At 48.0% G+C, this 13,108-nt stretch overlaps 2 long non-coding RNA genes across 5 annotated transcripts in view; one reads left to right on the top strand and one right to left on the bottom strand.

The window, feature by feature from the left end:
• LOC143997841 (uncharacterized) overlaps positions 1–13,108 on the top strand; it is a 205,451-nt gene that overhangs the window by 146,598 nt on the left and 45,745 nt on the right. The gene's annotated exons all lie outside the window — the stretch shown is intronic.
• Positions 1,734–6,852, bottom strand: LOC143997840 (uncharacterized). 3 transcript variants are annotated; one of them, XR_013277747.1, is made up of 3 exons: positions 6,342–6,828; positions 2,037–3,146; positions 1,734–1,943 (listed from the first exon to the last, which is right to left on the bottom strand). It is a non-coding gene; the product is annotated as an uncharacterized LOC143997840 (long non-coding RNA). The 3 variants fall into 3 exon arrangements; XR_013277746.1 differs by having other exon boundaries at positions 1,734–1,981; XR_013277745.1 differs by having other exon boundaries at positions 1,734–3,146; positions 6,342–6,852.

Raw genomic sequence — 13,108 nt, forward strand, 5'->3', positions numbered from 1 at the left:
TCTGACCACCTCCTGAACCATGTCCCCAGTCTCTGACCACCTCCTGTACCATGTCCCCAGTCTCTGACCACCTCCTGAACCATGTCCCCAGTCTCTGACCACCTCCTGTACCATGTCCCCAGTCTCTGACCACCTCCTGTACCATGTCCCCAGTCTCTGACCACCTCCTGAACCATGTCCCCAGTCTCTGACCACCTCCTGTACCATGTCCCCAGTCTCTGACCACCTCCTGAACCATGTCCCCGGTCTCTGACCACCTCCTGAACCATGTCCCCAGTCTCTGACCACCTCCTGAACCATGTCCCCAGTCTCTGACCACCTCCTGAACCATGTCCCCGGTCTCTGACCACCTCCTGAACCATGTCCCCGGTCTCTGACCACCTCTTGAACCATGTCCCCGGTCTCTGACCACCTCCTGAACCATGTCCCCGGTCTCTGACCACCTCCTGAACCATGTGCCCGGTCTCTGACCACCTCCTGAACCATGTGCCCGGTCTCTGACCACCTCCTGAACCATGTGCTCGGTCTCTGACCACCTCCTGAACCATGTCCCCAGTCTCTGACCACCTCCTGAACCATGTCCCCAGTCTCTGACCACCTCCTGAACCATGTCCCCAGTCTCTGACCACCTCCTGAACCATGTCCCCAGTCTCTGACCACCTCCTGTATAAAAATATTTTTTAAAAACAGTCATTTTCGGTATCGGTTTTCAGCCTAGTGTATTTTTCATTTTCGGTTTCGGCACCAAAAACCCATTCAGTGCATCCCTAATATTAGGGTCTCAAGAATTGAAATAGGCCGTCAGTACTTCAGGTGTGATCAATTTTCAGATATTGGCACCGCAGCTTGTGGACTCTATAACTTTCACAAAGACCAAATAATATCCACCAATTTGTACTTATTTTTACCAAAGATATGTAGTGGTAGAAATTGTGGCCAAAATGTATGAAGAAAAAATTACTAATCTGCTAAATTTTATAACAGAAACGAAGAAAAATTCATTTTTTTTCTTTTATAGCACAAAAAATAAAAAACTGAGAGGTGATTAAATACCACCAGAAGAAAGCTCTATTTGTGTGAAAGAAAGGACAACAATTTCATATAGGTCCAGTGTTGCATGACTGAGTAATTGTCATTCAAAATGTGAGAGCACCGAAAGCTGAAAATTGGTCTGGTTATTAAGGGTGTTTAAGTGCCCGGTGGTCAAGTGGTTAAAGAATGATGGTTCATCCAGAATAACTAAGATTTCCTGTCTGGTAAATCATCCAATGGGGACACTAGTTCCAGGAACAGTTTGAAGGGATTTCTTCTCACCGGTTGATACCCCTCCAATCCTACACGCCAGAGTACTAATACCCCTCACATCACCCCGCCAGAGTACTGATACCCCTCCCATCCCACCAGAGTACTAATACCCATCCCACCAGAGTACTAATACTCCATCCCACCTGCCAGAGTACCAACAACCCTACCACCAAAGTACTGATTCCCCTCCCATCACCCTGCCAGAGTACTGATCCTCCTCCCATCCCACCCAAGTACTGATACCCCTCCCATCCCACCTGCCAGAGTACTAATACCTCTCCCAACAGAATACTAATACCCCACCCATCCCACCAGAGAACCAATACCCCTCCCACCAGACTACTGATATCTCTCCCATCACCCCACCAGAATATGAATACCCCTGGGACTATTATTTGGCAGAGATAGTAAAAAGTTGAAATATATAATAAGATTAGAATATCTTTATTGGTACAATTTTATAAAAAAGCAAATACAATCAATACAAGTTGCGGCTCAAATGGATCCAGGATGTAAAATCCGCTTGTTGCTCATGTCTTCTGATGGTGAAGGTCTCTGGTGCCTTCAACCCAACATAACCTAACCTAACCAATCCAACCCAATCTAACTCTACCAAAACTAAATCAACTCTACCAAAACTAATCAACTCTACCAAAACTAATCAACTCTACCAAAACTAATCAACTACCAAAACTAATCAACTCTACCAAAACTAATCAACTCTACCAAACCCAATCTAACTCTACCAAAACTAAATCTAACTCTACCAAAACTAAATCTAACTCTACCAAAACTAAACCAACTCTACCAAAACTAAACCAACTCTACCAAAACTAAACCAACTCTACCAAAACTAAACCAACTCTACCAAAACTAAACCAACTCTACCAAAACTAATCAACTAAACCAAAACTAATCAACTAAACCAAAACTAATCAACTAAACCAAACCCAATCTAACTCTACCAAACCCAATCTAACTCTATCAAACCCAATCTAACTCTACCAAACCCAATCTAACTCTACCAAACCCAATCTAACTCTACCAAACCCAATCTAACTCTACCAAACCCAATCTAACTCTACCAAACCCAATCTAACTCTACCAAAACTAACGCTACCAAACCTAACTCAAGTCTACCTAACCCAAGCCAGTTAAAGGGTAAGTTCACCTTTACAGAGAAGCCCCCTCTGTCCCGCTGAGCTGCTCTGTGGGAATCTTCTATTCTGAGCCCCGGTATAGCCACCTCACATCTCCAGGACTTAGAACTCCTTAGAGATTAATACCTGAGGAGCAATATTAGGATAAGCCATGGGAAGAATGGTGACCAGAGCCCAGCATCCATCCATTGGAACCAGCGTCATGGGTCAGAAGGGGTGGGACTATGATCTCTAGGACCGCCCACCCCTTGGACCAGTCTGTGGTAAGGACAGCATATCCTAAGAAGAAGAGTTCCAGCAGTATCACGATGTAGAAATGTATACCGGATCTCCTCTGTAGGTCCTCGTTTCATGTAGTTTGGTGATGAGGGCGGTGAGTGAGATCCAGTTTTTAGGGGTGTTCACCTTGGAAATCCATGGGGGGGATTTGGGGGGGATCATTTTTCATGTTATTCAGCAACATCTCCATTTTCTGCTCCATGGTGGTCTTATACTCCGCCAATGTCTGCTTCATCTTCTCTCTATGCTGTATATTCTCTGTCCATCTCCTGTATAATCCCCGCCTCTTCCTGTAGAGAAATCTTGTTCTCATCCGTCATCTTCTTCTCTGGTGAAAGAATCTGCAACACCATCAGCAGATCAGTAACAATCGGTGGCCTCATTTTATGACAGTTATTGTCTCTATAAATAGAATTGTAAGAAAAGTCACTTGATACATTTCTACACATTGATCGATAACAATCAGCTATCAAATGAAATCCAATATATCCATATGTGGGCACGACTTGTGTGTGCGATCGGTACCAATCACTCATGTGTCCAATCACAGAAGCATAGTAAACTGTTTTTTTACTATGCTTCAGTTTGTGAATGAGCAGGAAGCCTCGAAACACTTCCTATTCATTCATCTGTGCAGCTGAGACTACAGATAAATCTATGTCCTCTTTTACTAGGGGAAAGGGGGGGCCCTGTCAGGTAGGCTGTATAGGGCCCGTGATTTCTAACAGCAGTCCTGGCTGCGTTTGATGCATTTCTCTGGCGTGTTTTTTACCCATGTTTTTTTTAAACCACTTCCCACCCGGCCACTGCACATACCGTATATACTCGAGTATAAGCCGAGATTTTCAGCCTCTTTTTTGAGGCTGAAAGTGCCCCCCTCGGCTTATACTCGAGTCATCGCTGTCTGCCCGCTCGATCAGCGTGTCGAGCAGACAGACAGCGGCCATTCTATAATTCAAAAGCCGCGCCTCCGGCTCCGCCTTCGCCTGTGATAGGCGGAACACTGAATTTCCCAGCAGCCTGTGTTCCGCCTATCACGGACATCGTCTCATCCTCGTACTACGGACGAGGATGATACGATGTCCGTGATAGGCGGAACACAGGCTGCTGGGAAATTCAGTGTTCCGCCTATCACAGGCGAAGGCGGAGGCGCGGCTTTTGAATTTTACAATGGCCGCCGAGGCGCCGACGAAGAGGGCACGGGACGGAGGCAAGGCAAGGCACGGCACGGGACGGGACGGAGGCAAGGCAAGGCACGACACGGGACGGAGGCAAGGCACGGGACGGAGGCAAGGAGGCAAGGCACGGGACGGAGGCAAGGCACGGGACGGAGGCTCGGGACAAAGGCTCGGGACACAGGTAGGCTGGACACACACACACACACACACACACACACACACGGATGGAGACACACACACACACAGGGATGGATGGATACACACACACACAGGGATGGATGGATGGATGGAGACACACACACACAGGGATGGATGGATGGATGGAGACACACACACACAGGGATGGATGGATGGAGACACACACACACAGGGATGGATGGATGGAGACACACACACACAGGGATGGATGGATGGACACACACACACACAGGGATGGATGGACGGACACACAGGGATGGACGGACACACAGGGATGGACGGACACACAGGGATGGACGGACACACACACAGGGATGGACAGGCATGTCTCACCCTCGGCTTATACACGAGTCAATAAGTTTGCCAGTTTTTTTGGGGGTAAATTGGGGGCCTCGGCTTATATTCGGGTCGGCCTATACTCGAGTATATACGGTATATGGCCAGGTGGGAGCTTCCTCCTGAGTGGTAGTTCAGAAGGAAGGAGGATCGCTTGGCCACACAGCGGCGCGATTCCGATGCGCTTGTGTCCCCTGGACATGGCGCATCTCCGATCGGCAGGAGGGCTCTGTGATTGGCCCTCCTGGACACAGCCATCATGTGATGTAAATAGAGAGCCGGTTGGTAGGCGATGAGCTCTCCTCTCCTCACACAGAAGTTGACAGTGAGGAGAGGAGAGGAGAGGAGAGCGGATCTCTGCAGTCGGCCGATGATCAGTGAATAGGAGTTGTTTTTTTTTTTGGTTTGCTTTTTACACACTGATCACCGGTCCCGTGTCCCCACACACGTCCCCACACAGTAAAAACACACATCCCCCACATATGTAACAGTAAAATCACATGTCCCAATGATCACCTGCGCACATCTGTCCGTGATCACACAAACCAATTATTTTACACTTAACTGGATTTTTTTTTTTTTTACCAAAGACACGTAGCAGAACACATTTGGGCTTAAATTTATGACAAAATTCGATTTTATTGGATTTCTTTTAAAACATAAAGAAGTTTTTTTTCCAAATTTCTTCTTATATCACAAAAAAATAAAAAAAAATAAATTAAAAAAATTTAAAAAAATGGAGTCGTGAATAAAAACCACCAAAAGAAAGCTCTATTTGTGTGAACAAAATTATAAAAATGTCATTTGGGTACAGCGCTGCAGGACCGACCAATTGTCATTGAAAGTGCGAGAGCGCTGAAACCTGAAAAATGGCCTGGGCAGGAAGGGGGCGAAAGTGCCTGGTATTGAAGTGGTTAATCTCTAACACACTGTGTATAGCTGGTTGCTAAGGAGCCGGCAACCACATCCTTAAAGCGGTTCTGCACCTAAAATAAAAATATTAAAAGCCAGCAGCTACTAATATTGCAGCTGCTGACTTTTAATAAAATCACACTTACCTGTCCCGGGGTCCAGCGATGTCGGCGGCAGGTGACGAGCGATCGCTCATCTCGCTGCTGCCCCCGCCGCCATCCTCTGTCAGGAAATCAGGAAGTGAAGCATTACAGCTTCACTGCCCGGTTCCCTACTGCGCATGCGCGAGTCGCGCTGCACGTCTCTTATGGTCCCCCGCTGTGTCTCTGGGAACTGTGCGTTTCCCAGAACACAACGGGGGGGACGGGACGTCTGCGGCGGTCTGGCCGGAAGTGGGTGCAGATACCTGGATTATCCAGGTAACTGCACCCCCCTCCCCCTGAAGGTGCCGATTGTGGCACCGGAGGGGGGGGAGGGATCAGATTAGCGGAACTTCCCCTTTAGGGTGAAGAACCGCTTTAACAAACGATGGGTCATCAGCTGTCAAAAAAAAAAAATATATATATATTGGGGGGGGGGGGGGGGAGAAAACCATCGGGGATCCCCCTAAATCAATACCAGGCCCTAATCAGAGCATGCAGTCTGGCAGGTCAGTCAAGGGAGGGGACGAGCGAGCCCCCCCCCCTCCTGAACTATACCAGGCCACATGCCCTCAATATGGGGGGTGCTTTCGGGCAGGAGGGCTCTGGTCCCCCCCCCCACTCCCAAAGCACCTTGTGGCCATGTTAATGTAGACAAGGGCCTCATCCCCACAACTCTGGGCTGCGGGGGACCCCCAGATCCTGCCCCCCCCACACTATATGAATGCATACCTCCCAACTTTTGACGTTCAGAAGGAATAGTAATATATTATATTATAGGTATTGCAGAAATGTAAAGTCTTCACATACAGGGTTAACCAACAAGAATTTACCTTCAATTGATCATGTCAGAGAGGCGTTGCCATGGTGATAGTCGGACCCTCTTCCTGTAATGCAATAAGTGTGACACATGAATGGGATTCCAGACCTAGAACAATGTCCAATCAATACTGTATTATTATTATTAGATCCGGTTCCCTCGCAATGCTACAGTCCCCCTCTGGCTCTATTCTACACTCTCTAACCCACATCTTCAATCTCTCCCTCTCCTCTGGCATCTTCCCCCACCCCTTAAACCCTCCATACTTAACCACTTCCCGTCCGGCCTATAGCAGAATGAGGGCCGGGAGGTGGTTCAGTTATCCTGACTGGGTGTCATATGACGTCCTTCAGGATAACAGCCCCTGGGAGTGCCCATTGCGGCGTGTCAGTCTGACACACCATTCCACCAATCTTGGTCTCTGATGGAGGCTCTTTACCACGTGATCAGCCGTGTTCAATCACGACATCAACAGGAAGAGCCATTGATTGGCTTTTCCTCACGCGCATCTGATGGGGAGGGGGGGGGGGGGGTCTGCGCTGATTATTTATCATCCCCTCTCAAATGCCCACACTAGACCACCAGCAGAGCTACCAGGACCACCAGGGAAGGAGGCAACATGTGGATGGCCAGGTATATACCCCATGGCCATCTACATGTGCAAATTATGCCCTATCTGTGCCAATCAGTGCCCACGAATGGGCACTGACTGGCCCCGTTATATAACATGATGCCCAGCAAAGCCACCCATCAGTGTCATCAGTGCCCATCTATCATTGCCACCCATAAGTACCCATCAGTGCCACCTGATCAGTGCCACCCATAAGTACCCATCAGTGCCGCCATATCAGTGCCCGTCATTGAAGAAAACTTATTTACAAAACATTTTTTAACAGAAACAAAGAAAAACAGTTTTTTTTCAAAATTTTCTGGCTTTTTCTTTTATTTGTTGCGCAAAAAATACAAAATCAAATACCACCAAAAGAAATCTCTATTTGTGGGAACAAAGTGATAAAAATATTGTTTGGGTACAGTGTTGTATGACCGTGTAATTGTCATTCAAATTGCGACAGCACTGAAAGCTGAAAATTGGTCTGGGCGGGAAGGGGTCTAAGTACCCGGTATTGAAGTGGTGTTAAAAAGCCCTCACTGGACCCATCCAATCTTAACAACCTACGCCCCATCTCCTCGCTCCCCCATCTCCTCGCTCCCCATCTCCTCGCTCCCCATCTCCTCGCTCCCCATCTCCTCGCTCCCCTTCTTATCCAAACTCCTCGAACGTCTCGTCTACAACTGACTGAGTGTCCTCCTCGCTGATAATGGTCTTCATCCCCTTCAGTCTGGATTTCATCCTCAACATTCCATAGAAGATGATCTCCTAAAACAAACTACTAATGGTCAAAACTAAGGGACACCATTCTGTCCTCCTCCTACTTCTGGACCTCTCTGTTGCCTTCGATACGGTTATCCACCCCCCACCCACCTCCTCCTCAAAAAACTCCACGCCTTTGGTCTATGTGACTGTACTCTTCATTGCTTTTCTACCTACTTATTGAACCAAACCTTTAGTGTTACCTACAATTCTAATTCCTCCTCTCCTCTTCCTTTCTCTGTTGGGGTCCCCCAAGGTTCTGTTCTTGGACCTCTCCTATTCTCCATCTACACCTCCTCCCTGGGTCAGCTGATGGCCTCCCATGGCTTCCAATACCACCTCTACGCTGACGACACCCCAATCTATTCCTCTACCCCTCAGCTCACCCCCTCCATCTCCTCACTTATCACTAATTTACTATCAGATCTATCAGTCTGGATGTCACATCACTTCCTCACACTCAATCTATCCAAAACCCAACGTATCATTCTTCCTCCTCCATATGCCCCTTTCCATTCCCCTGATCTCTCGGTCAAAATTGATGGCACAACTACCATCCCATCCCCCCCATGCCAAGGTTCTAGGTGTAGTCCTGGACTCTGAACTCTCCTTTAAGCCCCACATCCAATCACTGTCCAAATCCTGCCGCCTCAACCTCCGCAACATCTCCAAAATACGCCCCTTTCTAACCAATCACACCACAAAGCTCTGAATTCACTCGCTGGTCATCTCCCGCCTCGACTACTACAACTCCCTTCTCATTGGCTCCTCTCTACATAGTCTATCACCCCTTCTGTCCACCATGAATGCCGCTGCCAGACTCATCCACCTTACCAATCGCTCGGTGTCTGCTACTCCTCTCTGCCAATCCCTCCACCTTACCAATCGCTCGGTGTCTGCTACTCCTCTCTGCCAATCCCTCCACCTTACCAATCGCTCGGTGTCTGCTACTCCTCTCTGCCAATCCCTCCACCTTACCAATCGCTCGGTGTCTGCTACTCCTCTCTGCCAATCCCTCCACCTTACCAATCGCCCGGTGTCTGCTACTCCTCTCTGCCAATCCCTCCACCTTACCAATCGCCCGGTGTCTGCTACTCCTCTCTGCCAATCCCTCCACCTTACCAATCGCTCGGTGTCTGCTACTCCTCTCTGCCAATCCCTCCACCGGCTTCCGCTCAGCCAAAGAATTCAATTCAAAATACTAACAACTACATACAAAGCCGTCCACATCCCGGCCCCCAACTACATCACTGACCTCGTCTCTCAAAATGCCAAACTAATTGTTTTCTTCAAGACCTCCTGCTCTCTCATCACCTCCTCCCATGCTCGTCTCCAGGACTTTTCCAGAGCCTCTCCAATCCTATGGAACTCCTTACCCCAATCTGTCCACTTATCTCCTACTCTATTAGCTTTTAGGCGATCCCTGAAAACACTTCTCTTCAGAGAAGCCTCCCCTCCCCCACCTAACAACTGTACTTTCATTTTGTCCATCTGATCATCCCCCACAGCTACTACCCTTTGTTCCACTTCACCCTCCCTTCTAGATTGTAAGCTCTAACGAGCCGGGCCCTCTGATCCCTCCTGTATTAAATTGTAATTGTACCGTCTTCCCCGATGTTGTCAAGAGCTGAGCAAACTGTTGGCTCTATATAAATCCCGTATAATAATAATAATAATGTGAGCTGCAGCACGCATAACTGCAAAATGTGGGTGTGGTCAACTTCTTAATGGTGGGAGGAGCTTAAGGGGGTAGTTAAACAAAACCCAGCTCTCTCACCTCTCACAAATGCCCTCCAGCTTTCTCACCAACTCCCCCCTCCTCTTTTACTAATGTCCCCCCTTCCTCTATTACCACTGCCCCCCCAGCTCTCTCACTAAAATTATATATATATATATATACACACACACACATATACAAGAGTTATTACATGTTAACTAATTTTCCAGGAATCTTCCAGGACAGCTTACAGATAGGCTCCTCCCACCTAGCACAGGAAACACATGACCCACATTATAAAAGACAGCCCACAGGCAGGAGCCCCTCAGTATTAATAAATAACCAAAAGGCACAGATAAAATAATAAAACAACTCCCATTGGTGCAACCAGCTTAGGATTACATCATTAGACTTATAAAAACAAGGGAGGGAACTGAAGCCGTCCCGGAAGTTTCCTGGAAAATGAGTTAACAGGTAATAACTCTTGTTTCCCCCCCAAGTCATCTTCCAGGACGGCTTACAGAGAGGACAAACTAGAACTACCTGATCAGGGCGGGACCACAGCTTTAAGCCCCTCCCCCGAACAGCCTGTTTCTGGTTAGAGGTCCGATCGGTAATGTTTATGAAGGTTGGAAGCTGGACCCGGGTGCTTTCTTACAGATCTGGGAAGGAGAAGCGCTGACCTTTCCAGCTTAAAAAATGGCCCCTCTGTCTGAATGAGCTTTGATGTTTTGCAGAGGAAACGATGATGCCCGGTAGGCTCCCATCATTGCAGATTTCAATCACCTTGTGATAGTTTGACGTCTTCTTTCCTTTGTCTGGGCTCCAGAACAAGCAAACTAGAGGTTGTCTCTGATCTATAGATCTCATCTTACACAATGTTCATTCAATGAGAGAACCATGGACATTTAAATAATAGACCCTAGTAATTATCCAGAGAGATTTCTGCCCTAATGCTAGATCTATCCATCCATATCCAAAACGCGTAGGCCCAGACCGATGACCTTTCTCCGCTCTGAGTGCCGGTATGGCAGCTATGAGTGTCTGGACAGGGAGCTGGATAAATATGAACCTGGCAACTTCATGAAGGACAGGAGATCTGCCCAAAGTTGGAAGGCCGAGTTCATAAGGCACATTGTGATGCTGGTGGTAAGTTACGCAGATCACCATTCCAGAAGATTGAGCCTGTAGTAGTAACAGAACATTCACTTTGACTTGCTATAGCTGTTCTGTTAGGAAGGCTGTAAAAGAAAGATGCAATGATGTTTTTAACCTATACAGAGTACTGAACCTAAAAACATACCCAGTTAGGTAAAAGGGTCAGAAACATGGCAAGATGTGAACCCACATCTACACAATGGCATCACTAAGGGGGGGCCAGAGGGGGCCCTGACCCCCGCCCCCCCCCCAAATATGAAAGCTAGAGAGGCCACTGCATACGTCAGCGGACGTGTCACCGCTGACATCCGACGCTCCATAGACCCCTGAAAAACTGACAGGGGGACCTGAACGGATTGGTAGTGTGAAAGAGGCCTTACACTGCACAGGTACATATGTTTAATAAATTGTCGCTTTGTAAGGCCCGGTTCACACCGCTGCGGGGGGAGATCCGGATGTGATTCGCACAGCAAATCACATCCGATCTCCGTAGCGATGCGAGTTCAGCCATACAGATAGTATGGCTGAATTTGCATGGCTCCCGCAGCAAACTCACACGGGACCCTTTTTTGGGTCCGCAACAGAATCGGATCGCATGGGGGTTCACACCATGCGATCCGATTCCTGTGCGAGTCGGTAGATCGCACTGCGATATGCGGACGGATCTGGGCGTGTCATTAACATAACATTGACACTCCCAGCCGTCCGCATAGGGCAGTGTGAACTGCCGGCGGGAGGTGTGCGATGCGGGTAAACGCCGCGGATTTGCGGTGTTCCCGCATCGCTATAGTGTGAACCCGGCCTAAATGGACGTCAATCTTTGGCCTGTAGTTGGATTTGATGCACATAGCCAAGGGCCAACACAGGTGCAAATAGTATTGTGTGTTCCTGCTCATCAGGTGCAATCACTTTAGACATACATGAAGAGACAGATGGAAAGATACTGGTGGGCGTGTACTTCTATTGGGCGTGTACTTCTATTGGGCGTGTGTCAGTGTGCTAACAATACAACCTCTATTATATAAAGGGCTGGGGGGGTGTTTGGCCTGAGAAAGTCAGTTTTTTTTACTGTAATTTGTGGGGGGGGGAGAAGGAATGATATTGTGTCTATTGACAAATGCCCAACTAGGGCTGTTTGCTGAAATTCTTGTGCATTTTTGGGTGGGTTTATGTGGCCATGCTGTCAATGTTGTGTGTGTGTTGTTCCTGCCTGACCGTGCAAATGTCGTTTGGGAGCATCTGCTGACCTTCTACTATTTATTAATCGTGTACACAGAAAAGCAGCTTCCAGCAGAACATGGTCACCAATGTGTGTGTATCTGTGTGTATGTCTGGATTGTGGGGTGGGGGAGGGTGTTAATATTAAAAAGGGACTTCTTCAAAACATATGTTGGAATGCTTTGTAAGAATAATGACTTATGTATGTTTCTATATCTTGAAGATAAAAATGTGATGTGTTGCCCGTTATACACGGAAAGTAAAGCGCTTTCCGCTCTAAGGTTTAGACACATTTTAGATTGTAAGCTCCTATGAGCAGGGCCCTTACAACCCCCAGATATCATGTACACATTTTTTGAAGCTAGTAAATGTACAGAATTTTGTTTCTGCTGGAAAAATAAAAAGTACATTATTGAGCTCGTTTGTTGTGGTGTTTTTTTTCCTCTTCTTTCTTTTAATTGGTTTTGGCGAAGCTTCAGCACACCTGCAAGTAAGTGATAAAGGTGGAATCTTTATATACAGGAGCTGTGGAGAGTCGCAGGCGGTGGAGAGTCGCAGGCGGTGGAGAGTCGCAGGCGGTGGATAGGCAGTGTTGTCAGCTCTGGATCACATTGGTGCGATTTGACACATGAAATCGGTGGCAATTGCACCGTTCTAATTGGTGCGATTTGTATTGATATATCAGTGCAGAAACCTGCACAGATGTCTCTGATATTCCCAGGGCCGTCTTTAATTTTGATTGGGCCCTGGGCAAACATTTTCTTGGGCCCCCCCCCCCCCCCCCATTCTGAGACATACAAAAAATAGCGGGTAGACTCAAAATCAGTTTACTGCAGCAGATCACGCGGTGATTGCAATTGTTTGCCAGAGGTTACAGCCTATCCTTACTGCTCACTGGGTGGTTGCTAGAGGTTACAACACATAATTTCTGCTTGCCGATTGGTTGCTAAAGGTTAAAGGGGTTGTAAAGGTAAATGTTTTTTCACCTTAATGCATTCTATGCATTAAGGTGAAAAAACATCTGACACTGCCGGCGCCCCCAGCCCCCCCGTTTTAATTACCTGACCCCTCGAAAATCCCGCGCTCGCCCCCCCCGCCATCCTCTTCGCCGCTCAGCCTGGCCGCTGATTGGCTGGAGTGGATGGATTGAAAGCAGCGCAGCCATTGGCTCGCGCTGCTGTCAATCACATCCAATGACGCAGCGCGCCAGGGGGCGGGGCCTTGTGATACAGCGAGCCGCTATAGCCGCCGGCTGTATCACGGGAGCGCGCCCGCAGGTGCTTCTCACCAATGCGAGGGAGCTCGCATGAACGTG

The sequence above is a fragment of the Lithobates pipiens genome, unplaced genomic scaffold (genome assembly GCF_037356315.1).
Source record: "Lithobates pipiens isolate NorthernLeopardFrog02 unplaced genomic scaffold, aLitPip1_a1.2 Scaffold_19, whole genome shotgun sequence".
NCBI classification, from domain to species: Eukaryota; Metazoa; Chordata; class Amphibia; order Anura; family Ranidae; genus Lithobates; species Lithobates pipiens.